The sequence below is a fragment of the Salmo salar genome, chromosome 26, assembly GCF_965601325.2.
Source record: "Salmo salar chromosome 26, fSalSal1, whole genome shotgun sequence".
NCBI classification, from domain to species: Eukaryota; Metazoa; Chordata; class Actinopteri; order Salmoniformes; family Salmonidae; genus Salmo; species Salmo salar.
Genome location: NC_138316.1, coordinates 9,697,190 through 9,713,087, shown reverse-complemented (window position 1 = coordinate 9,713,087; position 15,898 = coordinate 9,697,190). Strand labels below are relative to the sequence as shown.

Sequence of the window (15,898 nt, the reverse complement as noted above, 5' to 3'; positions counted from 1 at the left end):
GAACCCGATGGTCACTCTGACAGAGCTCCAGAGTTCCTCTCTGGAGATGGGAGAATCTTCCAGAAGGACAACCATCTCTGCAGCAATCCACCGAGCAGGCCTTTATGGTAGAGTAGCCAGATGGAAGCCACTCCTCAGTAAAAGGCACATGACAGCCCGCTTGGAGTTTGCCAAAAGGCAGCTAAAGACTCTCAGACCATAAGAAACAAGATTCTCTGGTCTGATTAAACCAAGATTGAACTCTTTGGTCTGAATGTCAAGCTTCACGTCTGGAGGAAACCTGGCACAATCCCTAAGGTGAAGCATGGTGGTGGCAGCATCATTCTGTGGGAATGCTTTTCAGCGGCAGGGACTGGGATACTAGTCAGGATTGAGGGTAAGATGAACGGAGCACAGTACAGAGAGATCCTTGATGAAAACCTGCTCCAGAGCGCTCAGGACCTCAGACCGGGGTGAAGGTTCACCTTCCAACAGGATAGTCCCTAAGCACACAGCCAAGACAACGCAGGAATGGCTTCGGGACAAGTCTCTGAATGCCCAGCTCGAGCCCGGACTTGAACCCAATCCAACATCTCTGGAGAGATCTGAAAATAGCTGTGTAACGACGCTCCCCATCCAACCTGACAGAGCTTGAGAGGATCTGCAGAGAAGAATGTGAGAAACTCCCCAAATACAGGTGTGCCAAGCTTGTAGCGCCATACCCAAGAAGACTCGAGGCTGTAATCGCTGTCAAAGGTGCTTCAACAAAGTACTGAGTAAAGGGTCTGAATACTTATGTAAATGTGATATTTCCGTGTTTTATTTGTAATACATTTGCAAACATTTCTAAAACCTGTTTTTTTATTTGTCATTATGGGGTATTGTGTGTAGATTGATGATGCTAAAATAAACCCTTTAATCCATTTTAGAATAAGGCTGTAACGTAACAAAATGTGGAAAAAGTCAAGGGGTCTGAATACTTTCCGAATGCATTGTATACTATCCAAGCAGAAGATGCGTTATCTTGAAATGTTGATATTTAGTTGCATTCACAATTCAATGTCCAGTTTGTCTACAAATGAATGATAGATATGTTGGATTCATGTCTCAATTAAATAATTAACTTCTCAACTTCCACAGATCCAATCAACCATGGATGAATGATAGTTTACCTAGCTACACATTGAAATGATTATATTTATTGGGCAAATCTGATCTCAGTGTAACCTACGTAAATCCAACTTCACTCAGAATTGACTTTCATATACAGGTTATGTATGAAAAGTTAGAGTTACTCTGAACTATTCAATGTTATATAGGTGTTCTATGCAAATGAGTATGGAAGCTGATCCATGTCTAAATGTGTTGACAGGATAGCTCAGCTGAAACAAACCAGCGTGTTTCCAAAGCTAATCAGGGTACATAGAGGTAGGCATCTGGATGTTAGGCTTGTTCTCACTGAAGTGCATTACCCCTCATATACCAGTAGGTGTTACTGATCAGGCAGAAATCGCTGGGACTGCGTCTTCGCATTTTATTTCAATATACCTCTTTATTTAGGTTGATAGCATGGCGTTTAAACAATGGCATTGATTCAAACATAGCATTTCACTATTAACATTGAAACAAGGTCAAATAAAAATATTTCTAATCAAATCTACAGTTCAACATAATTTCAACCACCCAATATATGAATACAGGATGTTAATTTTACATTTTTTACATTTCTACTGTGCCTTCAGAAAGTATTCACACCCCTTGATTTATTCCACTTTTTTTTGTTTTGTTACAAAGTGAGATTAAAATGGATTTAATTGTATTTTCTTGTCAACGATCTACACAAAATACTCAAAGTGGAAGAATAATTCTAACATTTGTAAAAAATGTATGAACAATAAAACACTAATATAAATATTCAACCCCCTGAGTAAATACATGTTAGAATCACCTTTGGCAGCAGTTTCAGCTGTTTTCTAGATAATTCTCTAAGAGCTTTCCACACTTGGATTGTGCAACATTTGCCCATGTTCTTCAAAATTCTTCAAGCTCTGTTGAATTGGTTGTTGATCATTGCTAGACAACCATCTTCACTTCTTGCCATAGATTTTCAAGCAGATTTAAGTCAAAACTGTATCTCGGCCACTCAGGAACTTTCTCTGTCTTCTTGGTAAGCAACTACAGTGTAGATTTGGCCTTGTGTTTTAGGTTATTCTCCTGCTGAAAGGTGAATTCATCTCCCAGTGTCTGGTGGAAAGCAAACTGAACCAGGTTTTCCTCTATGATTTTGCCTTTGCTTAGTCCATTCTGTTTCTTTTTTTATCCGGAAAAATTCCCCAGTCCTTAACGATTACATGCATACCCATAACATAATGCAGCCAACACTATGCTTGAAAATATGGAGAGTGGTACTCAGTAATGCGTAGCATTGGATTTGCCCCAAACATAACACTTTGTGTTCCGGACAAAAAGTGAATTGCTTTGCCAAATTTTTCTAGTGTTACTTTAGTGCCTTGTTGCGAACAGGATGCATGTTTGGGAATATTTTAATTTTCAATCTGTCAATTAGGTTAATATGGTGGAGTAACTACAATGTTGTTGAGCCATCCTCAGTTTTCTCCTATCACAGCCATTCAACTCTGTAACTGTTTTAAAGTAACCATTGGCCAATTTCAAGGTGAAATTCCTGAGCGGTTTCCTTTCCCTCTCCGGCAACTGAGTTAGGAAGGATGCCTGTATCTTTGTAGTGACTGAGTGTATTGATACACCATCCAAAGTGTAATTAATAACTTCACCATGCTTCACCATGCTATTTTAATGTTTACCCAGTCCATGCAATTTATTATGTGACTTGTTAGTCCTGAACTTATTTAGGCTTGAATACTTATTGAACCAAGACATTTCAGCTTTTCATTTTGAATTAATTGATAAAAAAATGAAAAATTATTCCACTTTTACATTATGGGTTAATGTGTGTAGGCCAGTGACAAAAATCTAAATTGATGTTACAACCTGTTAGTCAGGTTAAGTAAATGTATTTAAGTTTAAGTTTTACCCCAATTTCATTGTTTACAATGCTGGTTGAAATGAGATGAAAACAGTACTGGTTGATGACTTTATTCAAATCCAATGTATTTTGCACGTTGATTCCACGTCACAATACGTTGAGAAATTACATTGAAACAACGTTGTTTCAACCAGTGTGTGCCCAGTGGGGAAGCAGTTCAATCAAATGTATTTATAAAGCCCTTTTTACATCAGCCAATGTCACAAAGTGCTATACAGAAACTCAGCCTAAAACCCCAAACAGCAAGCAATGCAGATGTAGAAGCACGGTGGCTAGGAAAAACTCCCTAGAAGGGCAGGAACCTAGGAAGAAACCTAGAGAGGAACCATTCTGACTGTAGCACTATAGGATCACAGTTGGCTACTTAATTGTCTTGTGAAAGTATTTTCATTCACAGTAGGGTTGTTCATCCACTCTTGTTCTCTTGTGATATTAGAATAATGCACTCTTTACATTGGAAACCCACCGGAAATTAATTCCATTATATGTCTCGCCATCATTTTGACAACAGACACTGACTTCTGTAGGTTGCTGGAATTGTATTATTGACCTATCACTGAGTCGAGAGGAATGACATAGTCGACATCGCTCCTTGACAAGCTATTGATTGACAGTTGCCTCTACTTTTGGACACATCGTTTATCAGGCACAGGGATGTGTCACACCCAAATAGCTGATTGAAATTCAGCTACTATGTACCTATCATGCTCACAAAAAAAACATGTCAAACTATGTTGTTGGGGAGCCTTGAATGAGGAAAAAGCCACATCAAAGGGCCTCAGAGGCTATGGACCATTGCTGGTGATGTGAAAAATGGTGTTGTTCTATGTCCTAATTGGAGCTCCCTAGCACTTAGAGCTCGGACGATTTGACTTACTTTGGTAGTTTTCTGTTATTTTGCTACACAACATTCCTGTAGATTGTTCTAAAACCATTATTTTGAAAAGAGTAATAGCTTATGCATAATGTTGATTCCTGCTATGAAAGTATCTGCCTGTCCCCGTTTCACTGTTTCACGGTTCACAGTAACAAAAAAGAAAAGCAGATAAATAAAATAGGCACTGGCCAATGGTCTGGGAAAAGAAAAAAAGTCCCATTGCAAAATAATGCTTTTTAGCCTATTCATTGATGGAAATTCTAGTCGATGGAAATACATTTGACAGGTGATGCTTTCTTTATCTTTTCTCGCACAGAACGATAAGCTGACTAATAGAATAGGTCAACTTTTCTACTATGAGGGATAGCAGATTGACATAGGCTAGTGATTTTGCTGTTCGTTATTTGTCTTGTTGGCTGAGGAAAAGTAAATGTGGGCAGTTATTCTAACATCTTTAAAGTGTGCATTGGAATTCGATAAGAAGGACTCGCGGCATTGCATCCTTGAGTTCTAAATCTTCTGTTAAGATGAATTACCATATTCTAAATGTGATTTGGTCATTCTGAGCACTGTGGGTGGACGCCCTAATCAGATTATGCACCCAATGCATATGGTACATTTCCAGTAAATATCTCAATGTGTCCGGTAAATTTGAATGCTGCTGGTGTAATTTCCGGCACCTACATCAAGTAGCCTAAGTCTAGCTCTGGAAAGTTTTTGTAAGACACTACATTTACTGATAGATTAATCAATTAGCCTACATGGCTATCTAGCAACTATTGTATTTAGAGTTAGCAATCTAGCTAGTGTTTTGACTTTCAAAGGTGGTGAATAATATAGCCTATAGATGTCAGCAAATTCTCTGAAAAGACAAAAATAATTAGGATAATTCTGGATCCTATTTTGACAGGTTGCACATCAAAATATCAATCATGCATTTCCTAGATAGATTAGATGAAATAGCTTACTTTTTTAGTCATAGGCTACCATCTAAATTGGCTTACTTGCCACTGGTCTAGAGCCCTGCTGCTAATGTAAATTAACTGTCCATTCTATCTTTTTTTGTGTTATCGATATTATCTAGCAAAATAGTTACATTCATCGCGATATGACTTTTTGTCCATATCGCCCAGCATTAGCACCCCCCCCCCAAATGGTTTATCATAATTTATCACTGATTTACTGTTATCTAAAAAATATTTGTCAATTTATCGCAATATAAATCCATATCGCCCAACTCTAGGTACACAGTAATCTGGCCTACTGAAGTAAAATAGCTAGTTCTTACTGATATGAAATGGTTAGTTCCTACTGACATGAAATGGCTAGTTCCTACTGAAATAAAATGACAAGTTCCTACTGATATGAAATGGCTAGTTCCTACTGACATAAAATGGTTAGTTCCTGCTGACATAAAATGGTTAGTTCCTACTGACATGAAATGGCTAGTTCCTACTGAAATAAAATGGTTAGTTCCTACTGACATGAAATGGCTAGTTCCTACTGACATAAAATGGCTAGTTCCTACTGACATGAAATGGCTAGTTCCTACTGACATAAAATGGTTAGTTCCTACTGACATGAAATGGCTAGTTCCTACTGAAATAAAATGGTTAGATATGAGAATGTGTACTGACATGAAATGGCTAGTTCCTACTGACATAAAATGGCTAGTTCCTACTGACATAAAATGGCTAGTTCCTACTGACATAAAATGGTTAGTTCCTACTGATATGAAATGGCTAGTTCCTACTGACATAAAATGGGTAGTTCCTACTGAAATAAAATGGTTAGTTCCTACTGACATGAAATGGCTAGTTCCTGCTGAAATAAAATGGTTAGTTCCTACTGATATGAAATGGCTAGTTCCTACTGAAATAAAATGACAAGTTCCTACTGATATGAAATGGCTAGTTCCTACTGAAATAAAATGACAAGTTCCTACTGATATGAAATGGCTAGTTCCTACTGACATTAAATGGTTAGTTCCTACTGACATGAAGTGGCTAGTTCCTACGGATGTGAAATGGTTAGTTCCTACTGACATGAGATGGCTAGGCCTAGGTCCTACTATTGACATGAAATAGCTAGTTCCTACTGACATGAAATGGCTAGTTCCTACTGACATGAGATGGCTAGGCCTAGGTCCTACTATTGACATGAAATAGCTAGTTCCTACTGACATGAAATGGCTAGTTCCTACTGACATGAGATGGCTAGTTCCTACTGACATGAGATGGCTAGTTCCTACTGACATGAGATGGCTAGTTCCTACTGACATGAAATGGCTAGTTCCTACTGACATGAGATGGCTAGGCCTAGGTCCTACTATTGACATGAAATAGCTAGTTCTTACTGACATGAAATGGCTAGTTCCTACTGACATGAAATGGCTAGTTCCTACTGACATGAAATGGCTAGTTCCTACTGACATGAAATGGCTAGTTCCTACTGACATGAAATGGCTAGCTACTGCTGACATGAGATGGCTAGATCCTCCTGATATGAAATGGATAGTACTATAACGTGTTGTTAGAGTTGACCACATTCTATTCTTTTTCCTTAACTCCACACCTCGGTAATTATCCCTGTTGGAGATAACTTGTCACCAGACAATGGCTAACGAGGTTAATGTTAGGGAAACTTCACTGAGGTATGAAATACCCAGTGCACGAGGGAACTGCTTCTTTAGTTTATTGGGCATAAGATTAGATATGAGAATGTGTATGAGACTCTGTCATTTCAGCTAATTGGATTTTGTGGGTTTGTGCGAGCAGTAAGAAATGAGCTGTGTATCATGCAAATAGGACCTTTAGCATATCTAGTGCCTCAATTGCCGGAACAATGCCCATGTGAAATAGCGGGACCCCAATAAACCAATGCCTGCTGCTGCTGTGGCCACACCAGACAGGTAGACATATGTGTACCTTCCAGGGATGCGGAAAAGGTTTCTCTGAGCCAGTTTCCTACCCGACAGGGTCCAAACGCTTCACAGGAGCACACGCGGCGGGAGAGTGTTCCGACACCACCAACCCAATGAAGAAATGATCTGGAAGCACAGCGGCCAATACTCAGCTCAGATGCGCGTATACCTACAGGGGTACATTGCCCTCTTCCGATTTCAGCAAGCGCATATGGCGCCTCGCTCCCTTCCCTGCCTTTCACGCAACAAGCTCTATTTTCAGAGTGTACACAGAGTTCATACGCTCCGTGCCGAGCTGCGTTGTTTTTCAGTTATCTGCCAGTATATTTGAAGTGCACGCAGTAGACAGAGCAGTCGTGGTTGGTCACGTTGCTGAGGGTGAGTTTTTCTTTGGTTATCTCTCAGGGATTACTGTGATTCAGTGAAAGGGACGTTGGCGTGCTATGTGCACGGCTTGATTGACGTTTCCCAACCAACCATTGACTGCATGGCTGACATTCTTCTCATCCCTCAGGAGAAAGAAATCCTGTTGAGCCCCTTCTGAGCTACTCCAACCACTCCACTCTATTTATTTAAGTATATGTTTCACCCCTATATCTAATGTGACAGCCAACTCACATGGGGACATTGATTACATTGACCCCTAAGGGAGCTAGGGTGCATATTTATTTTGCAGTGGACAGCTGTCCTTAAGAATATTGTCATGAAGAGGGCCGGTGAGAGGGCTTGACAGTGAAGATTGGCCCTCCCAAAAGAGGCTTCTAAACTGCCCACATCATCAGCTTTTCTTGTATTCAAAATCTACATTCACCTTGAATTAGTTGATAAGCTTGACCTCGGGGGTGGAAAAAGGACCCAATTGTCATACTTGAGTAAGAGTAAAGATACTTTAACAGAAAATGACTCAAGTAAAAGTGAGTCACCCAGTAAAATTCTACTTGAGTAAAAGTCTAAAAGTATTTGGTTTTAAATATACTTAGGTTTCTAAAGTAAATGTAATTGCTTAAATATACTTAAGTATTAAAAGTAAAAGTATAAATCATTTCAAATTCCTTATATTAAGCAAACCAGATGGCACAATTCCAGATGCACACTCCAACACTCAGATATCATATACAAACCAAGCAAACAAAGCATTTGTATTTAGTGAGTCCTCCAGATCAGAGGCAGTAGGGATGACCAGGTATGTTCTCTTGATAAGTGTGTGAATTGGACCATTTTCCTGACCTGCTAAGCATTCAAAATGTAACGAGTACTTTTGGGTGTCAGGGAAAATGTATGGAGTAAAAAGTACATCATTTTGTTGAGGAATGTAGTGAAATAAAAGTTGTCAAAAATATAAATAGTAAAGTATCGTACAGATACCTCAAAAAACGACTTAAGTAGTACTTTAAAGTATTTTTACTTAAGTACTTTACACCACAGGTCATTGAGCTACATAATCCCATCCAGAGATAAATTGGGCATGACATTTAAAACATGCTATCAGGGTATGATATTTAAAGCATGCTAACCTTTTTTGGTTACAAAATACTATTATTAGCAGTAGGATTGCAGTATTTATTTGTCCATAGACTACTTTCAAGGAAACAATTTGTCTGAATTATCCCATTAACCTGCCTAAACGTTTACTGGAAATAATTATTCCACATTGGCCTGGCATTTAAATCACCTTACTTCAACATACCATAATGCTACAGGGATAAGTGGAAATGTCACACATTTACATTGTATTACATGCAAAACTACTATCTAGAGTGGGAGACATTTGCATAAAGCAATATTAACAATGCCACTTTATCATGAAAATATGACATATAAAATGCTGTATACGAAACAATGTAACTGACCTTACGTTAATGTATGCTATACTTAGCAACAGCTGCTGAACAAACATTTGTTTCTGTAAATCACATCTCACTCCTATTCATATACAACATTTTCTTCAAAATGCTATTTCATTGACTCCATTTATTTGGTGACACCCATATTCTGTCAATCAAACTCAAAATTGTGTTGCTCAAGGTATCCCTAATCCCTAAGGCCAACCGGCAACATGTAACAACACTCAGCCAATTCCCTCACGCATTTAACTCCATCCAAATCACCATAATATTACACTTCTATACCCAGGGCTTTACTCCTTTCAATTGTTCTACTTCAGAACTATACAATAAGCTATGGCACTTTACCATTGCACATAAAGCCATATGTTTAAAATGTAGTATGTATGTTCTCGACATGAGGATGTTATATAATTTCTAACCTGGCAATACCCTCTTAATTGCCACTGAGGGGATAAATACAGTTTTCTTGGATATACCAGAATCCCTACTCCTTCACTACTCTGTACAATAACTAAATGCTACATAACCTTGACTGGCATGTCTACTCACTCAGTCCACTTACCCAGGCAAGGTTGAGAGGGTTTTGCTAGCCAGACTTTTAATATTGAGCTCAATAAAAGGACTGCCGGGATATGTCAAAACCCCGCTGAGTGCTTTGGCCTGAAAGCAATAAACACCTATTTGTTGGCACCCCGACAATGTTGATGTCCTGGAGCAACAACTTGGTCTCACACAGACTTACTGCCGAGGAAGGGGTGAGAATACCCCGTGAAACAGTATTAAAAACAGAATTCCAACACATAGGAAACAGTGGTTAGTAAAATCAGCAAAGGGAAATAATATTCATATACGCTAATATGAATGTCAAAATATGCATCAAAGCCACGTAGATTTTGGGGGTTAGGATCATGGTAAGGCTGTTGTACTATACTCATAAGGCATATTAGTTATATTCTTCAAGAACTGATTGGTATATAATTAATTTCAAAGTAGGCCTATACCGCTCACCTATCATAACATACCGTATATTGTATTATCAAAATCTTTATTTCACTTTTATATAGCATTCATTTAAATGAACATTGAACAGAGCATATCTTCCAAGTTGTGCCTTTAAGTCTTGTTCTGGTTAAGTCTGGTTTGCTCTCATGTCTTAGTCTCTGGTTTGCTCTCAGGGCTTCTGTCCTCTGGGGACTACTCTGTGTGGCTTGGCAGTGTGAAAGCCACAAAGATTTACACAGCTTCATCACCATGGGAACTCCCATAGTCTCTCGCTGACCTATATACAGTAGATATCCACAGTTCCACACCCACCATTCTTCATGGCGCTATAAGGAGCTTGCTTTGGTACATGTCGTTGAATGTGTGGTGCCATTGAGGTGAACTGTCAACCCTCGACAGTGATTCTATGGTAGCTATGGCGGCTGGTACCGCCCTTGATTATATATATTCAGGTTCAGGGGAGGATGGTGGATGTAATATTGTTATTAACACACGTGACCCGGTGACCCCAAAAAATGCTGCCATAGAACAGAGGGAAGATAAAATGCTGTCAATGGGGAAATAAAACGCCATGGTCACTTGATGAAGTGCAGATACTAACGTGTCACATCTTACGAGTGGCTCCTTGAGGTGAAAATGTAGTGTGAGGAACAGCTGTGTTTGAGAGACCAATCACATCAACAAAATGTAGCATTTTTATAAGCTAATTAAAGCTCAAATATAGGTAGGTATGTGCACTGTGATAAAGGCACTGGATTATGAGCTGTCTTGTTTACTAAATAAACAAATGAAATAGGCAGTGGCATGGTGTATCATGTCAACTACTTTAACACCACACTCAGTTTTGAGGTCTGAAAACAAATGTTCAATTTGGGGTTGACTGTCCCTCCAATGTCTAGTTAAAATGGTAACAGGACAAAAAGGATTAGTTCAGCCAAGTCCAATTGCTCTGATTAGATTTTAATTGCAGACTATCCCTAGGTAACAGGAAACTGCTATGTGATATTCTTTCTTGCCAAAAATCGTCACAATGCATAAAAACAGCATTATCTTATGCTTAGCTAGCTACATGTATCTGGAAAACAAAGCATGCTGACTGGCTGGGTGTGATATTATTAGCTATCATGTCATCACTGAATATCCAACGACGACGTTAGCTAGCTAGGTACCAAACACAAGATAGGCTACAGCAGTAAGAACTACACTTCAGCATATGAACAACTTTCCTACAAGGTAGCATATAACCAGCTGCACTTTGCTAGCTAGCTAACCTCGTGTTTCTCTTCCCTCCGCTCTCTAACATGAGCCACACACACACACACACGTCGATATGCACGTGCAAAAATGCAGTTAAATGAACTAGCTACACATTTAAAGACAGTTCAATGAGTGTACACAACGATACGCGTGCTCTTCAGTAAAGTGTACTGTGAAAACTGTAAAAGCACGATTGTCGCTTTTTAGTTTTTACAGAGGGCAAAAGCTAGCAAGTCTCACCGGAGTAGTGCTAGCTGAATGAACTAGCTAGCTAGCTAGCAGCATGTTACAATGCAATGAAAGACAAGTAACGTTAGCAACACATCAATAATCAATGTCTGCAATAAAATATGTCCTAAAACAAAGGTATAAGAACATTTGCACACATTACTCCTTTCGCATTTTAACAGATGACAATATAATTTGATGCCTCCAAAAAAGATGGTGGATCATCTCCTTCAAAGATTGACTCTCGGTTTGTGGCATCTTTCCAGTTTGAGGCACACGGAATTGGTAAAACAGCGGCCCATTTCCCACCAAATGCTGTTAAAACTAAATTTGGTCAATTTTACACTACAATAATGAATCTGGTGGGTTTGGGTAACACTTAATGATTAGGTGTGAAGATGGCAACATGAAAACGCCTCCCCATCATTGATCACTGTCCTGTGACATTTCTCAAATCTAATGTGATGCTTTCCTTCTTCTGTCACAACATCGTGGTTGTGTGCTTAACATTTAAGAATTAGACAATTTACATTTCCAAAGTCACAGATGACATGCTCTAAATGACGATGGCCGCTTGGCACTGTCAACTAATAGGTGTAACAATAGACCCTGACAGTTTGTCACACAGCACAAACCCTCGGGTTGCGAGTTTGAACCTCCATTTTCTCCCTCTGTCTTGCTGTCATGTCACTCCTGCTATCTCTGACCTCCACTTCTCACCTCTCTCTGAAGAGTAGCTACTCAGATAGTGACTTCCTGTTGTGGTAGAATTTACCAAAATAGCACTGCTTCAAAGTGCGCAGCTTTGTGTCAACTTGGTAATGGGTTTACAAAAGACGCTGTGATCAAATGTAAAATTATTTAATCTGCGAGGAGGCAGGTAATAATATGTTAATCCATACAAGGCATTTACAGTGCATGGGGAATTTCATTTCAAGAAGGGTGGGAATGGAGCGATCACAGAGAGTTATAGCATACTGGTGGTGGATTTAAAAAGGAACTATCCTGTATCAGCTAAGATAACTAAACTGAATAAAAATAAGAAGAAACTATACTGTAAAAGAAAGATACATTTTTAAAGAATGATAGTAAAAAGCTATGGAGCACCTTAAATGAAATCTTGGGCAAAAAGGCAAACTCAGCTCCATCATTCATTGAATCAGATGGCTCATTCATCAGAAAACCCACTGATATTGCCAACTACTTCAATGATTTTTTCATTGGAAGATTAGCAAATTTAGGTATGACATGCCAGCAACAAATGACAACACTACACAAATAACTGACCAAATTACAAAAGACAATTATTGTAATTTGGAATTCTGCAAAGTGAGTGTGGAAGAGGTGAAAAAATTATTATTGTCTATCAACAAAGACAAGCCATCGGTGTCTGACAAATTGGATGAAAAATTACTGAGGATAATAGCGGACGATATTGCCACTCCTATTTTCCATATCTTCAATTTAAGCCTACTAGAAAGCGTGTGCCCTCAGGCCTGGAGGGAAGCAAAAGTCATTCCGCTACCTAAGAATAGTAAAGCCCTCATTACTGGCACAAATAGCCGACCAGTCAGCCTGTTACTAACCCTTAGGAAACTTTTGGAAAAAATGGTGTTTGACCAGATACAATGCTATTTTACAGTAAACAAATTGACAACAGACTTTCAGCATGCTTATATGGAAGGATATTCTCCAAGCACAGCACTTACTGATGATTTGCTGAGAGAAATTGATAATAAAAAGATTGCGGGGATGTTTTTTTAGACGGCTTTTGACATTATTGATCATAGTCTGCTGCTGGAAAAACATATGTGTTATAGCTTTACACCTCCTGTTATATTTTGGATAAAGAGTTACCTGTCTAACAGAACACAGAGGGTGTTTTTTAGTAGAAGCTGTCTAGGTCCCTTACTTTTTTCAATCTTTACTAACGACATGCCGCCAGTGTGTCAATGTATTCAGATGACTCAACACTATACACGTCAGCTACTACAACAACTGAAATGACTGCAACACTTAACAAAGAACTGCAGTCAGTTTCACAGAATGGGTGGCAAGGAATTAGTTAGTCCTAAATATTTCAAAACCGAAAACATTGTATTTAGGACAAATCATTCAATAAACCCTAAAACCCAAACATTAATCTTGTAATGAGTAATGTGGAAATTGAACAAGTTGAGGTGACTAAACTGCTTGGAGTAACCCTGGATTGTAAACTGTCATGGTCAAAACATGTTAAATCCACTTCAATCAGTGTAAATGAAGGGGAGGAGACAGATTAAAGAAGGATTTTTAAGCCTTGAGACAATTGAGACATGGATTGTGAATGAGTGCCATTCAGAGGGTGAATGGGCAAGATAAAAGATTTAAGTGCCTTTGAACAGGGTACGGTAGTAGGTGCCAGGCGAACTGGTTTGTGTCAAGAACTGCAACGCTGCTGGGTTTTTCACGCTCAATAGTTTCCTGTGTGTCAAGAATGGTTTCACCACCCAAAGGACATCCAGCCAACTTGACACAATTGTGGGAAGCATTGGAGTCAACATGGGCCAGCATCCCTGCGGAACGCTTTCGAGACATTGTACAGTCCATGCCACGATGTATTGAGGCTGTTCTGATGGCAAAAGAGTGGGGAACAACTCAATATTAGGAAGGTGTGCTTAATGTTTTGTACATTCAGTGTATTCTGTACCTGTATAAGTTGTTCTCTTCTATACCCACTTGCATGTGTTCCATATGTGAGAATTGGAGAATCAGATCTGTAAAGGGAGATGTTGTAGACAATGACGACTGGCTAAAAATGTAATTTAGGCTACTTCATTTTGTTTGCACATTTAGACAGCTCAGGTAATCAAGATTTTGGAGTAACAAAACAGAAAAACACAATATACTGCAAGAATACATGTTTGAGTATTAATCATGCAATTAATAAGGCAACGCTTACAGAGTCAACCCAACAGAGACTATTTGAACACAAACATTATTTCATGGCATTGCCAGGTCAGAAATGGTTTCATCTCAACCTGGAAAGCTTTTATGAAGTGTTATTGCAGTTCTTCGGCCCTGACACACGTGTATCAAAATAGAAGCCTTATATATTGCTTTCATTCAGGTCTGTAGTACACTGTTGTCTGTAAGAGAAGTACAGTATGAGTAATCCTCAATGACCTTGCTTCCTCAATGAAGCCCACCAAAGCCATGTGGTATTTCTAAGACTTTTCAGTTGCAGTGGATTCTAAGAACCCATTTTGTGCGAGATGGGGAAAAAATGTCCTTTACATTATATTTGATGTCCTTGGGAGGTTTGTTCGTAGTGAATACATTTCTTTGTATGTGTTCAACACGTTAAACTTATCGTACAACACTTCTTGGTTTCAGAAGTGGCTTCATTTGTATACACTATGAAAGTCGGTTTGTCACAAACCATAATATAACATACATAATGGGAGCCACCTTGTTGTTTTTGGAGGCTTGGAGCAGTATTTGCGTAGCAATAAAAAAGAGTGGGAACTTATAGCAAATATATCTCTAGGTAGCTAACTGCGGTGCAAAATGTTTGTTTTGTTACCTCTCACAATTTATTTATTTGTTAGCAATGCTAATGAATGTTTCCAAAAATAGCAAGGTTGCTCCAGTTTTATCAAAATGTTTAGGTTTCTGACGTTTCAGCTGTACTTGATTCTGTAGTCGAGTGATTACAGTTGAAGTCGGAAGTTTACATACACCTTAGCCAACTACATTTAAACTCAGTTTTTCACAATTCCTGACATTTAATCCTAGTAAAAATTTAGGATCACCACTTTATTTTAAGAATGTGAAATGTCAGAATAATAGTAGAGAGAATGATTTATTTCAGCTTTTATTTCTTTCATCACATTCCCAGTGGGTCAGAAGTTTCCATACATTCAATTAGTATTTGGTAGCATTGCCTTTAAATTGTTTAACTTGGGTCAAATGTTTCGGGTAGCCTTTCACAAGCTTGCCACAATAAGTTGGGTGAATTTTGGCCCATTGCTCCTGGCAGACCTGGTGTAACTGAGTCAGGTTTGTAGGCCTCCTTGCCCGCACACGCTTTTTCAGTTCTGCCCACAAATGTTCTATGGGATTGAGGTCAAGGCTTTGTGAGGGCTTTGTTGTCCTTAAGCCATTTTGGTACAACTTTGGAAGTATGCTTGGGGTCATTGTCCATTTGGAAGACGCATTTGCAACCAAGCTTTAACTTCCTGACTGATGTCTTGAGATGTTGCTTCAATATATCCACATAATTTTCCTACCTCATGATGCCATCTATTTTGTGAAGTGCACCAGCAGCAAAGCACCCCCACAACATGATGCTGCCACAGCCGTGCTTCATGGTTGGGACAGTGTTCTTCGGCTTGCAAGCCTCCCCCTTTTTCCTCCAAACATAACAATGGTCATTATGGCCAAACAGTTCTATTTTTGTTTCATCAGACCAGAGGATATTTCTCCAAAAAGTACGAGCTTTGTCCCCATGTGCAGTTGCAAACTGTAGTCTGGCTTTTTTTATGGCGGTTTTGGAGCAGTGGCTTCTTTCTTGCTGAGTGGCCTGTCAGGTTATGTCGATATAAGACTCGTTTTACTGTGGATATAGATACTTTTGTACCCGTTTCCTCCAGCATCTTCACAAGGTCCTTTGCTGTTGTTTTGGGATTGATTTGCACTTTTCGCACCAAAGTACGTTCATCTCGAGGAGACAGGACGCG

The 15,898-nt window shown here is 39.1% G+C and overlaps 1 protein-coding gene across 1 annotated transcript in view; it reads left to right on the top strand.

The window, feature by feature from the left end:
• The window catches only part of LOC106587094 (leucine zipper protein 2), a 169,235-nt gene that overhangs the window by 29,244 nt on the left and 124,093 nt on the right, over positions 1-15,898 (top strand). The gene's annotated exons all lie outside the window — the stretch shown is intronic.